Consider the following 12,559-nt stretch of genomic DNA (forward strand, 5'->3'; position numbering starts at 1 on the left):
TTTCTCAATGATGGCAAAACTCTGTAAAATTACAAACCTCTAGTTTCTCAAAATATTACATTTTACTGTAATTCAATAGTTTAACTTGTTCAGTATTTTACCATAATAATAACAACAGTAACAACCAACAATCTTTTTACCATGTAATTAATCTGATAATAGAGTTATAGGGAAACATATTTTATTTGATTATATAATTGAAAATATCCAATTTCCATTCAGCCAATAAAATAGCCACTAGGGAGGCTGCAGAAAGATACTGTATTATTTATTAGCAAAAAGCCACTCAAGGCCACAAGTTAGAGCCATTTAATCAAGAATAAGTTTCGTTGGGCACATTGAGAAGATGTAACATTACTGTAATGCATGGCCTCCTTGGGCAAGACTCCTAATGCTACATTCACCTGCATCTGTAACATAATAAAACTGCATGACATAAATGTAAATAATGCTTTATATAACCAGACTTAACAGTATAACAGTAGAAGTAGGTTCCAAACATTTTAAGCCACTTAAACCTTCCTTTTCGGTCGGGCTTTCATATGATCCCCTCATGCATACTAGATTAAATAGGTTCTGAATGGAGAACTCCAGTTAAAAGTGAATTTGTTGCACCTGGCTAGGCTTAATCTGTCTGCAAATTCCATTTAATGGATCTACTGAGCCACAGAAGTAGCAGCACATTACTCTATTAAGTCAACAAAATGACTAAACAATGATTTCTTTAAATAATGATCTGACAATCACAGACAACGGCCTATTTTTCTAAAAGCAGTTTCAAAACGTATACTTTTACTGCCCAGTCTTAGTGACAACAAACTTTTTGAAATCAATTATGGTTGTAATTTCACAACAATAAGCATGTTTTACGTGTCCACCCATTCAGCCTACAGCAGCTCAGCTCTGCCCACTCATAAGGAGTGTTGTTAGTGCCAGTTTGAAGTTTACATCCCTGCAGATTTCAGTCTTAAAGATGAACTCAATTGCCAGATTTCATCTGTTTAGGTCTAATGACATTTGTTACACGATGAGGTATTGATTTGAACAACTGCTTAAGGGTCTTTCAGTCTTAGTCATCTTAGTGTGCTGAGTCTTGGTTGATGCCACTCAAAATATTTCTCCAGTATTGCACCAAATCACTGGATAAAAAAGCTTATTATTGCTAAAATCCTTTCTTTATAAAATATAACCAGATAAAGAACTGTGGGTTAAACAGCTGTTGCTGTTGATTTCTGTCTCCATTATCCAGTGTACAATTTAAATTCTCTATAAAAGGACTATGTTTCCTTATAGACGAGGTCAGCAGGTAGCTAATAGGCTAACATGCTGGTTTTGAGAACCAGACTTCAAATTTGGAACTGTTGAACTGCCTATACAATAAAGAGTATGTCACTTATATGGCCATTACAGGCCTCACATGTCTATGTTTAAGCTGAAATTGGCATCAATTGTGATTATACAAAAACTGCTCGCTTGTGCTACAACATTGCAAATTCCCATAGGGATGCTAGTGGAAATTAGCATTATGCTAGTGGCTAATCGGACAATGAAAGACGGCTCAAAAAGCGGCTCAAATTACAAGGTTTCTGCATTAAGTATTACCATGTAATGACATATAACTGGTGGATCGTCATGTTTTTACGACGGTATCTGGTAATTGTGGTCTGGAGTGTCTCATGCTTAATTTTATATTCTGTTAGGTCCATGCTATCCCATTAGAGCCCAGCGCTCCATATGATCAAACATGTACAGCATAGGCTGATGTGAAATAATGCTGCATTTGACTTGGCTCGAAGGTGGAAAGTCAACTGGGAATTGCCCTGCTGAGCTCAGAGTGGAAGGAGCACCAATGTCTCTATGAAAGTGAATGTTGTTAGCAACAAGTTAGGTAACATGACTTTAACATTCATGATGTATTTACCTTCACATTACACTGAACTTTATGATCAGTGTTACAGATTTAAGCAGTGACTGTGTTGTATGTTGATTAATCTAAAGTAAATCTCATTTAATAAAGTAGAGAAGTGGTTCTACATTAGCGTTTACGGGGTGAGCTGCAATATTTATATGATGTCATATGCTGTGCTCTGAGTTGAGAACAATATCCTGACTCTTGGAGTAGGAATCCCCAATTGAGGGGCCACTTTCTTTGATTTTCCTAGTCAAAAGTGGTCAATTATAAGTTATGTGGAACACAGTATTAGTTCTCTCTTGCTGTTCTAGAGCAGGAGAGTGGTTCTTCATTAGTGTTGACGGGGTGAGCAGTCGTGTTTATTTGAAATCACATGCTGTGCTCTGAGTTGAGAACACTATCCCGACTTTCAGAGTCGGAATTCCCAGTTGAGTGGCCACTTTCTTCGAATTTCCTAGTCGGAATTGGTAAAATACGTGTTATAAGCATTAGTTCTCTCTTGCTGCTCTAGAGCAGGATAATCATCCCACACTACTCTTACGGTCACTTTGTTCTTCTCTCCATGCAGTAGAAATTTCTCCAGGTTTTTGAACACTGTCCACTTTATGAGTCATGAATATTAAATGTTTACATCATGTCAGGCTGCACTGTACACAGAAAATTCTAATGACATCATGCCTCCTTCAAGCAGTCACTTTAGTGCATCTTCAACAAATTGTCCTGTACATTTCAGGCCAGGCTGCTTTTGAAGTGATACAGGGCAGCCAATCAGAACAGGGTCATTTACATACATCAGTCTTAAAGGCACAGTAACAAAACAGCATGGTTAATTGTAGGGCAGTGGTTCCCAAACTGCGGTACGAATACACTCAGGGGTACGCCAGATAATGTTGGGAGTATAAAAATTCTGACATTTGATGTTTACAATTCATTAAATCTTCAATTCCTTCCATTAGCCAACCCTGCAATTACTTCCCTGATACAGACAACACAAACAGCTCTGCACTCCACTCACCAACTCCTGAACAAGTGAACCTCACTGAAACTGCTACAAGCAGATCTTTAAATACTGAGTTTAAATGAAAGTCATTGCCAGACTTCTGGATAGTATTGCTCTGTTATATCACTGTTGTCGGAAAACAAAACCTCATCTCCAAAATGGTAACTTTACAGGAAAAGGAAAAAACCTGCTTTACTTTTAATGTAAGTCAATGGAACCAGACTTTTTTACAAGTCATTTTGGGCCATTTATTGTGCTCCATTTTTCATGAAATGTACAGAAAATGTAAAGGGCAACAGGTATTTTCAAATTATGTTAAAAACTAAAAAACGTCAAAAATGGAGAGGTTTTCTTCCAACAACAGCGATATGCTAAAGCACGGGTGCTCAATCCTGGTCCTGGAGATCTACCGCCCTGCAGAGTTCAACACACCTGGCTCTAATGGTCAGATGCTTCTGAAGGCCTTCATTACCTGAATCAGGTGTGCTAGATTAGGGTCGGAGCAAAACTCTACAGGGTGGTAGAACTCCGGGGCCAGGATTGAGCACCCCTATGCTAAAGAGCCACTTTGGGCGCTCTTTTTCTATCTTGCTTATATGAGGCTGATTATTTGCCATGAGCATGTGCAAATTAGGCTCTCTCACTACAGCACATGGAAATTCTCTGATGGTGGCTCTGAGGGGTTCAGTGTTTTGAATGTAGCCCACCACCCACACAGTTTTTGTATACTGGAAATGTGATCTTCTGTTTTACTCATGTGAAATTAGAGCTTTCACCTTCCAAGTGTTGAAACCAGACATGCGTTCCTCTAAACCACTCAGCATTCCACACCATGGATTAGCATTGATAGGCTTTTGAATGGTTTCTCCCTCTTCAACAATCATAAGACAGCAAATGAAAACATCAATTTGCAAGCGTGAAGCGGCCCTGACAGCATGGCTTATGCAATTTGTCTTAAGAGCGTTACATTTGATTCCTTTTTTAGCCTCTTCTCTGTCTCTCAGGAGTTATTGTAAACCTTCTGTCATGGCTGCTTTTCAATTGCATGACAGACGGAGTTTACGCAGATGAATTATGGACCGTTGATTAATAGACGTCGTTTGCGTGCCTGTCATTGGCCTCTCCAGCGCACTTTAGTGGAGTTCCAGAACACAGTGAGACTACAATTACAAACACGGCATGTTATTTTCGGGGAAATTGTCCCTAGTCCACATAACACGATGCAGGTAACGGCTTAAAGGGGCCTCAACTTAGTTCCATGATCCATTTTTGATTGTTAGCTGGATAAAGTCGGATAAAGAAAAGTGCTGCTAATTTAAACTGAGAGTGCCAATCTGCTTAACGCTGATAATACGTTTTTCTCCTCTGCCCCTTTACTTTGTTAGCCCCCTTTTACCCTGTTCTTCAGTGGTCAGGACCCCCATGGACCATCACAGAGCAGGTACTATTTGGGTGGTGGATCATTCTCAGCACTGCAGTAACACTGACGTGGTGGTGGTGTGTTAGTGTATGTTGTGCTGGTCTGAGTGGATCAGACCAGAGTTTTTAAACACTGTGTCCACTCACTGTCCACTCTATTAGACACCCCTACCTTGTCAGTCCACCTTATAGATGTAAAGTCAGAGACAATAGCTCATCTCTTGCTCTACGGTATGAGCTAATCATCCTCTAGTCCTTCATCATTGGTCACAGGACGTTGCCCACAGGACACTGTTGACTGGATATTTTTGGTTAATGGACTATTCTCAGTCCAGCAGTGACACTGAGGTGTTTGAAAACTCCAGCAGCACTGCTGTGTCAATCCCAGGCTGAATCCCAAATGGCTCCGTACTCCCTAAATGGTGTTCTAGCTATGAAAGTTTGGAAATTCTAGCCTCTACAGTCCACATAATATATAATTTATTGAGTTTGGATGTGTCTGAAACCCAAATGACTATTTCTTCGCAGTAGTATTCACTGTTGGGCTGCAGGATCCGGTACTTAAACTCCGCACTATGTAGGTAGCAGGGAGCCGTTTGAGATTCCCAGCGTAAGAAGAGGGGCACGTTAGCTTGGTGCTAAATGAGACTTGCGGTGGTGACCAAAAAGTACTTATAAAATGAAAGGTTTTGCATTAAACAGTGCTGTGTTATCATATGGTCATTCTTATATGACAGACAAAAAAAATCATGAAATGACCGCAGTATACAGCGATGGGTGACCGAACGTTCTCCTCGTTCAGTGGTCCAACAATACTGTACTCTAAAGGAACTACATTTCTTGGCAGAATACTTGTTTATGTCGATTATTATTAATGAAAAATCATTTTGTGGAAAAATGTGTATTTTTTTCAGATTTTATGTTGGACCCTTTTTTCTAAAAGCAATAAGCCACTTGAGGCTGTGAGTTGCTGTGGTTTTATTACAGGCAAGGGAGGTTTAGGACCCTCAGAACACCCTTCCCGTGATAAAATCACAGTAATGCACAGCCTGCCGTGGCTTATTGCTTCATTATCTGATGGGGCGGTGGGGTGTAGGGTGGGGTGTGTGTTGGTGGTCTACCAGGTCTTGCACGGTTGTTAGGAGGATTGTTTTCCTTTTTATCTTTTTTTTTTTTGGTGGGGGGGCTGAAGGTAGGATTTACTTTTGGTTGAAAACAGCTTTGCCTATTAAAAAACTGATATCTTAGACAGCTTTAATTAACATATTCTTCTGTGGCAAAGACCTAATAGTAAGTTTAGCCTTGCTATCGTATATGTGTTGTCACCACTGTCGATCACCTCACGCTCTGAAACACCCACACAGTCCTGATCAGGGATAACAGTTTTTCTAGCATTTAAATCCATTAGAATTATGGTAAAGTGTATTTTTCATATAACCTTACTATGATTCTTAAATATTCACAGTTGCATTGACAGCTCATTTAATAACACTGGAGAAGAGCCTTAGAATAGCACAGTGGGAAAACTGACATCTGTACATAGCCTGATAACAGTGTGGGCGAATAAAGAAATCAGATTTTGATGCTCACACACATCGACGTGCTGGCTATTTTCACCTCCCCTAAGCACAGACTGGGGCACTAAGGTCTGGAGTCTCCACACCTACTGAACTGATGACTGAAATCTGGTGCATTTGAGCTGGAAAATCACTGGTTTTCCAGTATCCATGTGTGACCACTACACTGGTAACAGATCATCATAAATCCTTCTCTAAGAAAAATGAACTCTGTCTCAGAATAAACAAACTATGTAACATCTAAACCACTTATTCTTCTGGGTCACATGGGAGGCTGGAGCCCATTCCAGCTGTCATTGGGCGGAAGGCTCAAAAAAGCATACTTAAAAAATACATTTACAAAAAAATGCTGACAGGCAATATTCAGCAATGTTTTCAGCTAGTGTTGTAAGACTTAAGTTTAGTCCCAAGACTGTAAATTACCGGTCTTGGTCTTGTCTTTGTCTCAATATCATTTAGACTTGATCTTGTGTCAGTCTTGGGGTAAGGCGGACCAGCCAGGTGCAACACCTCCATCTGAGGTAGCTGGAAACTGGACTTTTTTTTCTCTTTTTTATTGAATATCAACAAACCTTCAAACGCAATAAACAGTCTTGTCTCTACATGTTTAAATAAAAGCTGTTTGCTGCCAGTTGCTGATCTAATTGATGCTTTCTGTGATGGCTTAACTGGGTAGTATGTTTGTTGACGGTTATTGCTTCCAAAATTCAAACATCCCCTGAGGGTAGTTCAGAATATTATTACTACTGTTTTCTTTTAGCAATAAAAACTGATGTTTGTTGTTTGGTTTATATTTTGGTGATTCTGAATAAGTTTTAGAGAAGAAGGAACAGAGGATAAATGCACCATCATTTGCTTCCAAAGGTTATAATGCAATATTGAACTAAAGCTATACTACTACTACTACAGTAATTATAATACAGGTACATGTTATTTGATATTTTACACAATGCATTAGAAAATATAATATTACTTATAAATATATATCACATAAAATGAATAATAATGAATGCACATTCAACTACTAACAAATCAGTTTTTATATGCATTTCCTAAACTGGTCTTGGTGTTGTCTTGGTCTCACCACTCCTGGTTTCACTCATGACTCAGACTCAGTAACTACAAAGTCTTGGTCTTGTCATGGACTTGATGTGTCCAGGTCTTGGTCCTGACTCTGACTCGATTACCACAAAGTCTTGGACTTGACTTGATGTGTCCAGGGCTGCATCCAGCCTCGACAAAATGTCGAACAATGTTTATTTAAACATAAACCATGGTGCACTGAACACTCACAATAAAATACTTATGATCAACATATCACTTTCAATATTTGTGTACAGCAAGCTGCAGCCGCTGCATTTACAGAGGACTTTATTAGTATCCATTTTGTGCACTGCCTTTCTAATACAGCAGGGTTTATACATAAGTCGCTGCTGAGTAAGTAGCACCTCTGACACACTCAGTAAACGAGAGAAAACGTCAAATCGTTTGCACATCATTTCACACTGTTTTGACAAAACATTGTGAGATTGACCACAAACCTGGATCAAGACTCGGTCATGACTGCAATATTAGACCACACGTTATAAGTACTGCCGAATGCTATAGATAAAGCAGATAGAGATGAGATTCACATTCAGTGAGCATGATGGGAAATTATTCAGAAGAGAAACTGTTCCTTTGGTGACTGAAAATGTCCATGCAGGGTGATCAGACTGTCAGCAAGAACAGTCCATTGAATTACATACTGCACCCAAGACTTAGATCACTATGGGCAAAGCCAAGCATCAGCTGGAGTGGGGTAAAGCACGCTACCACTGGACTCTGGATCAGTGAAAACATGTTCTCTGGAGTGATGAATCACGCTTCACTATCTGGCAGTCTGATGGACAAATTGGGGTTTGGTGGACGCCAGGAGAAGACCACCTTGCTACCTGCTGGAATGCATAGTGCCAATAGTAGACTTTGCTTTAGGGGGTATAATGGTCTGGGGCTGTTTTTTTATTTTGGCTAGGTCGCTTAGTTCCAGTGAAGGGTAATGTTAATACTACAGCATACAAAGACATTTCAGACAATTATATGCTTTAAACTTTGTGGCAACAGTTTGGTGAAGGTCCTTTCCTGTTCCAGCATGACTGAGGCCCACAAAGACATGTTTATATTAATGTCCATATTAATGCTCCTGGTTTTGGAATGTCTAACAATCTCTTATAGGTGTGATTCTCAGGTGTCCACATAATTTGATGCATACAGTATGTTAAGTGAACATATTAATTAAAACTATTCAAGCCGAGCCAATGGAACGGCCACTAGGGGGCCTGCAGAAAGAGGTTAACTACTACCAGATTCCATAGATGCTTCATTTCTCCTCATCATTTCTCCTAAGTGGATTTAGCTGTGTGGTCCTGCAGCTAAAAGTAGTTCTCTCACACCGTTCTCTGTTCTGTAGTGCAGTTGTAGGATGTTGTAACGTTGACTGATGCTGCTGCCCCACCATTTCTGCCTCGTATTTGAGTTGCAGTCTCCCGAGTGTGGTAATGGAGAGAACCGAATAGCAGGCCAAAAGTAATTTCCACTTTTGAGCAAGTCTGCAGTTTGCGACCTTTGAGAAAACACACCCACAGATACAGATTTACTGAGCTGTAATGTGGTTCTGTGCTGGGTGTCTGCAGATAAATTTCAGATTTGCCATAATAGTCTCCTCACAGTCCGGCTCAATTGCAAGTATAGAGGCCTAGTCATAGTTCTGAGTAATCATAATTGTTCTTGCATCACATTTGGTTCCAGCTATAATGAAGTGGTGGTTTTCCCAAGTACATTATCTTTAAAGGACACATGAGGCTTTCTTGTGAAAAAGTTTGGGCACCCCAATCAAATTATGTTGATAGGTTGATTTTCTGATTGCAAATAAGCTAACATGGTTTCTGCAGGGCACAAACCTAAATATGGCTTTAATGTATAGGTGAGGCAGGCTGCATGTGCCGAAGAGATTTACTGGGGCAAATCCAACAGTCTACAAGGCCGGCAGGGATCAAAATACCAGTAGACAGACACATCAGAGGCAAATCCATAATCCAAAAAGTAGATAACGAAGCACTAGTCAAATATAAAGAAGCCAAAGGTTCAGTGCTTGGTTATGGCAACACAGAGATTTTGCATGGGAATGTAAATAAGGCCATAAACTAGCTGCCGGTGTGTGTGATGATGGAGGGGTGGAGCAAGTTTTTTCAACTTAACTCTGTACTGCACAGGCAGATTGCCACCTGGCTTGGTGCAGTGCATGCTGTCCAACTTGCGTCGGCACCACTGGTGCATCACGTCATACAGCATTATAATCTTGCAAGAGTGAGGCGGCTACAGTTTTCAGAGGCAGTCGGCGCAGTTGCTCACCAGCCGACTGCCCAAGTTAAGACAGCTTGATGATGACAGAACTTAATCCTCGTTGGCTAGAAGCTCAGCCGACAACCATGTGGCACAACTTATGTTGAATAGAGCATGTAGCACATTGAAATGTGTCGTGTTTGTGGTTATTATTATTAAAAGTAAAGTTTGAATTCATATTCTTTATTAAATGCCACATCTCATATTGAATGCTGCAAGAGCTGATGGCTTGATGGCTCTGTTCTCAGTTCCTCCCCCAACTGCAACTGCTACTCTTACCAACTACCAAGTAGAGGTGCAGTTCATCTCGAACAAGCCCACTGGGACAGTGACATATTTTTGCAAAAAATTAGCACACTAGTATTATAATTGAGTTTAAGTAATAAAAGTGAGTTTAAACATTGGGAAACCTGTATTAAATACAGTTAATGTGCTCATTTATTTTCATTCAAAATATCAATAGAAAGTGTTATTTGACTGGTCTTTGCAGAGCTGTAGATTATCATAAAGTAAAAGAATATTGGACAGCACAATATCATTCATTGTTTTAGCAATGCTGCATGTACTACATTTACTTACCATTTCTTTGATAGTGATATATCTCTCACCCCCCACCCCCCACACTACTGGATTTCTTCATAGCTACTGTTGTTAAGCTGGATACACTATAGAGAATATTGACAAAAATCCCTTTCAACCCAATGAGGAATTATAGTGAGTAGTGTAGCTGTTATAGTCGTCTGTGATCAGGAGTCCTAGACAGCACAACTTGCCTCGCTCTCTCTGGATTGGCAGGATGGCCCTCAACCCCAATCACTACAACGCTAGCTAACCAAGGCATCTTTTCGCTCATATAGCAGAACTGGCAGTTAGCACTCTCCTCCAAGCATGTTGAGCTGTCTTCATGGTCGATGGCTTCACCCTGCTAGTGTTGGTAGTATTATGTGACTAGGGGAGACCTACAGAGTGGGTGGACAAGCAAATGCCAAAAAAAAAAGATTAAGAAATAAAAAAAAGATTCTCTTCACTTTTATTTTAAAGCCTTTATAATATGTAGACCTGGGGGAGTGCCTAGGCAGATGGGGACCCCAAAAAATCCTGCTTAGGGCCCCCTACATGCTGGAGCCGTGGGTCCAGTTGCTAGGTGTGGACCTGAATATTGGTGGAGTGTTCACACCTGCCAAAACAGACCAAACTAAATAAAAAGTCTGATCGGTCCGCACTAAACAAGGTAGGTTTGAAAGGAATACGAGGCTTTTGTGAAATTGGACCCAAATCAGAACATAACAACAGAATAAATGTACTTGTATGCAAGGTTAGGATAGGATCGATGTGTAATCACAAATGCCTACTAGATGAACCTTGTCAGACCTCTGTGCACGACTTAGCACTGTTCCGCAACACATTATCCTCCTGCTTTCCCTCTGTATAAAGCGTTCCACCGCCCAGTCACAAGCCATGAATTCAATTTCCTTTGCCGTCTTGTTTTCCGGGGGTTTGTATCGTAATGCATTGATCTACCCGGTTCTCTACCTGGTGTACTTAGGTGTTTTTCCTATAGTTCTATCAGCTTCTCAGCTCAACTGAAATTGAACAAGCAATAGCTTTTCTCTCTCTGGGGATACATGGATATATAGCCACTGTGCTGAATTGCTGTGGTTTGTTGGCTTGCATTGTTCACTCGGAATGCTGTTTTGTCTTTATTAGCTAATCCTGCTACAGTTGGCTTCATGTGTTTTAGATGCCGGTGAGTTTAATAATTCATCTGCCAGCACCACTGCCTGAGCTGCAATGGAGCATATGCCGTCATCACAGGCAAAATCAGTCACTGTACTGTTTTTGCAACTATTTTCAAGGTTTTATAACCAAATATCTTTGGTTTAAAAATAGAACTGCTGTTTTACACTTTTGATACAACTTGGAATGTATACAGAAGAAACCACTTGGGAAATTGTGTAAAATGCGGTACACAGTTTCTTCATCGCAGCAACAGAGGAGCATAATTTATGAAGTTCCATGGTTGCATCACATTTAGGTGCGTTGATGCAACAACTCTTTAAAATGCTAATTATTTCCCTACAAATGTGCATTCCAAGTTTGAAAATTCACTTTCAAGAGCATGCAACTGGGTCTAATACTGACTAACTTTGATGCATTCATTAACAAATAATTATTTTAGAAATGTATAAATACAAGACTGCAAAAAAATAAAAGTCAGGTTAACTTTCTGCACTGCTTTTTTATACTGTCTCTGTTTAATTTAGGCCTGATTTACATTTTTAGTACTGCATATAAGTAGCAGATTCTGGCCTTCTACCTCCAAGCAGAGGCCTCCCAGAACTCCAGCTCATGTTCTCAGAGCTCTTTTCCTTCATACTAACAAACATGATTTCACTGCTTTTGGAACAAAACCTTGTATGTCCAAAATGGTAAGAAGGAAAAAACCTACTTTTAATGTAAGTCAATGGAACCAGATTTTTTCCCCAGTAATTTTGGGTCATTTCTTTTGGTTTGTTTATCGTGAAATTTACACACAATGAAAAGGACAACAGGTACTTTCAAATCATGTTAAAAACTGAAAAATGGAGATATAAGGTTTTCTTCCAACAGTAGTGATTTGAAGGCACAATCCAAAATGTAGTCCAGTCATCAGTCATGATACAAAACATTATGACATCTGTCACGAGTATTGACATTAGTGATGCAGTTATTGTACTGGGCATATCTGTCATGACAATTCATATAAGCAAAGCACATTTGCCATGTTTGTGACATGCTTATGACAGTGTTATGTAGCAGTGTTCATGTAAACCATCACCCCTCCTTGTATATCCAAAAATCTTTTGTTAGAATTTTACTGAGTCTCTGTCCAAATGCAGTCATGGCCATTCCTTACCCACAGGTTACAGTTTCCCTATCACACAGTGCTGCCACCCTGTGGGAGAGGGTTCCATGGGGGGTAGGGTTCCTCTCAGACTCCAGACTGCAGAGGACTGAGGCCTTGGTGGGATTTTAACTCAGGACCACTCTGGAGCCATAAAATTACAGAAAGAAAACATAAAAAGATATCAAAATGTTTACTCAACCTAATTTGATCAAATTAAAAAAGTAATGCCGAAGGTTGACTTGGGAGAAATGAGGATTTGTATTGAGAGCCTTAAAGCCATTAAACAAGTATTTTCTTTTTCACCAGATATGACAGGATTTTCACTCTTCCCACTGCAGTAATAAACAAACTAAAAAGTTTGGGCCTCATTCACCAACCCTTAA

At 39.9% G+C, this 12,559-nt stretch overlaps 1 protein-coding gene across 1 annotated transcript in view; it reads left to right on the top strand.

Annotated features, from left to right (window-relative positions):
* Nucleotides 1-12,559, top strand: part of grid1a (glutamate receptor, ionotropic, delta 1a) — a 644,001-nt gene that overhangs the window by 407,776 nt on the left and 223,666 nt on the right. The window lies entirely within an intron of this gene.

Source organism: Colossoma macropomum, unplaced genomic scaffold (assembly GCF_904425465.1).
Source record: "Colossoma macropomum unplaced genomic scaffold, Colossoma_macropomum, whole genome shotgun sequence".
NCBI classification, from domain to species: domain Eukaryota; kingdom Metazoa; phylum Chordata; class Actinopteri; order Characiformes; family Serrasalmidae; genus Colossoma; species Colossoma macropomum.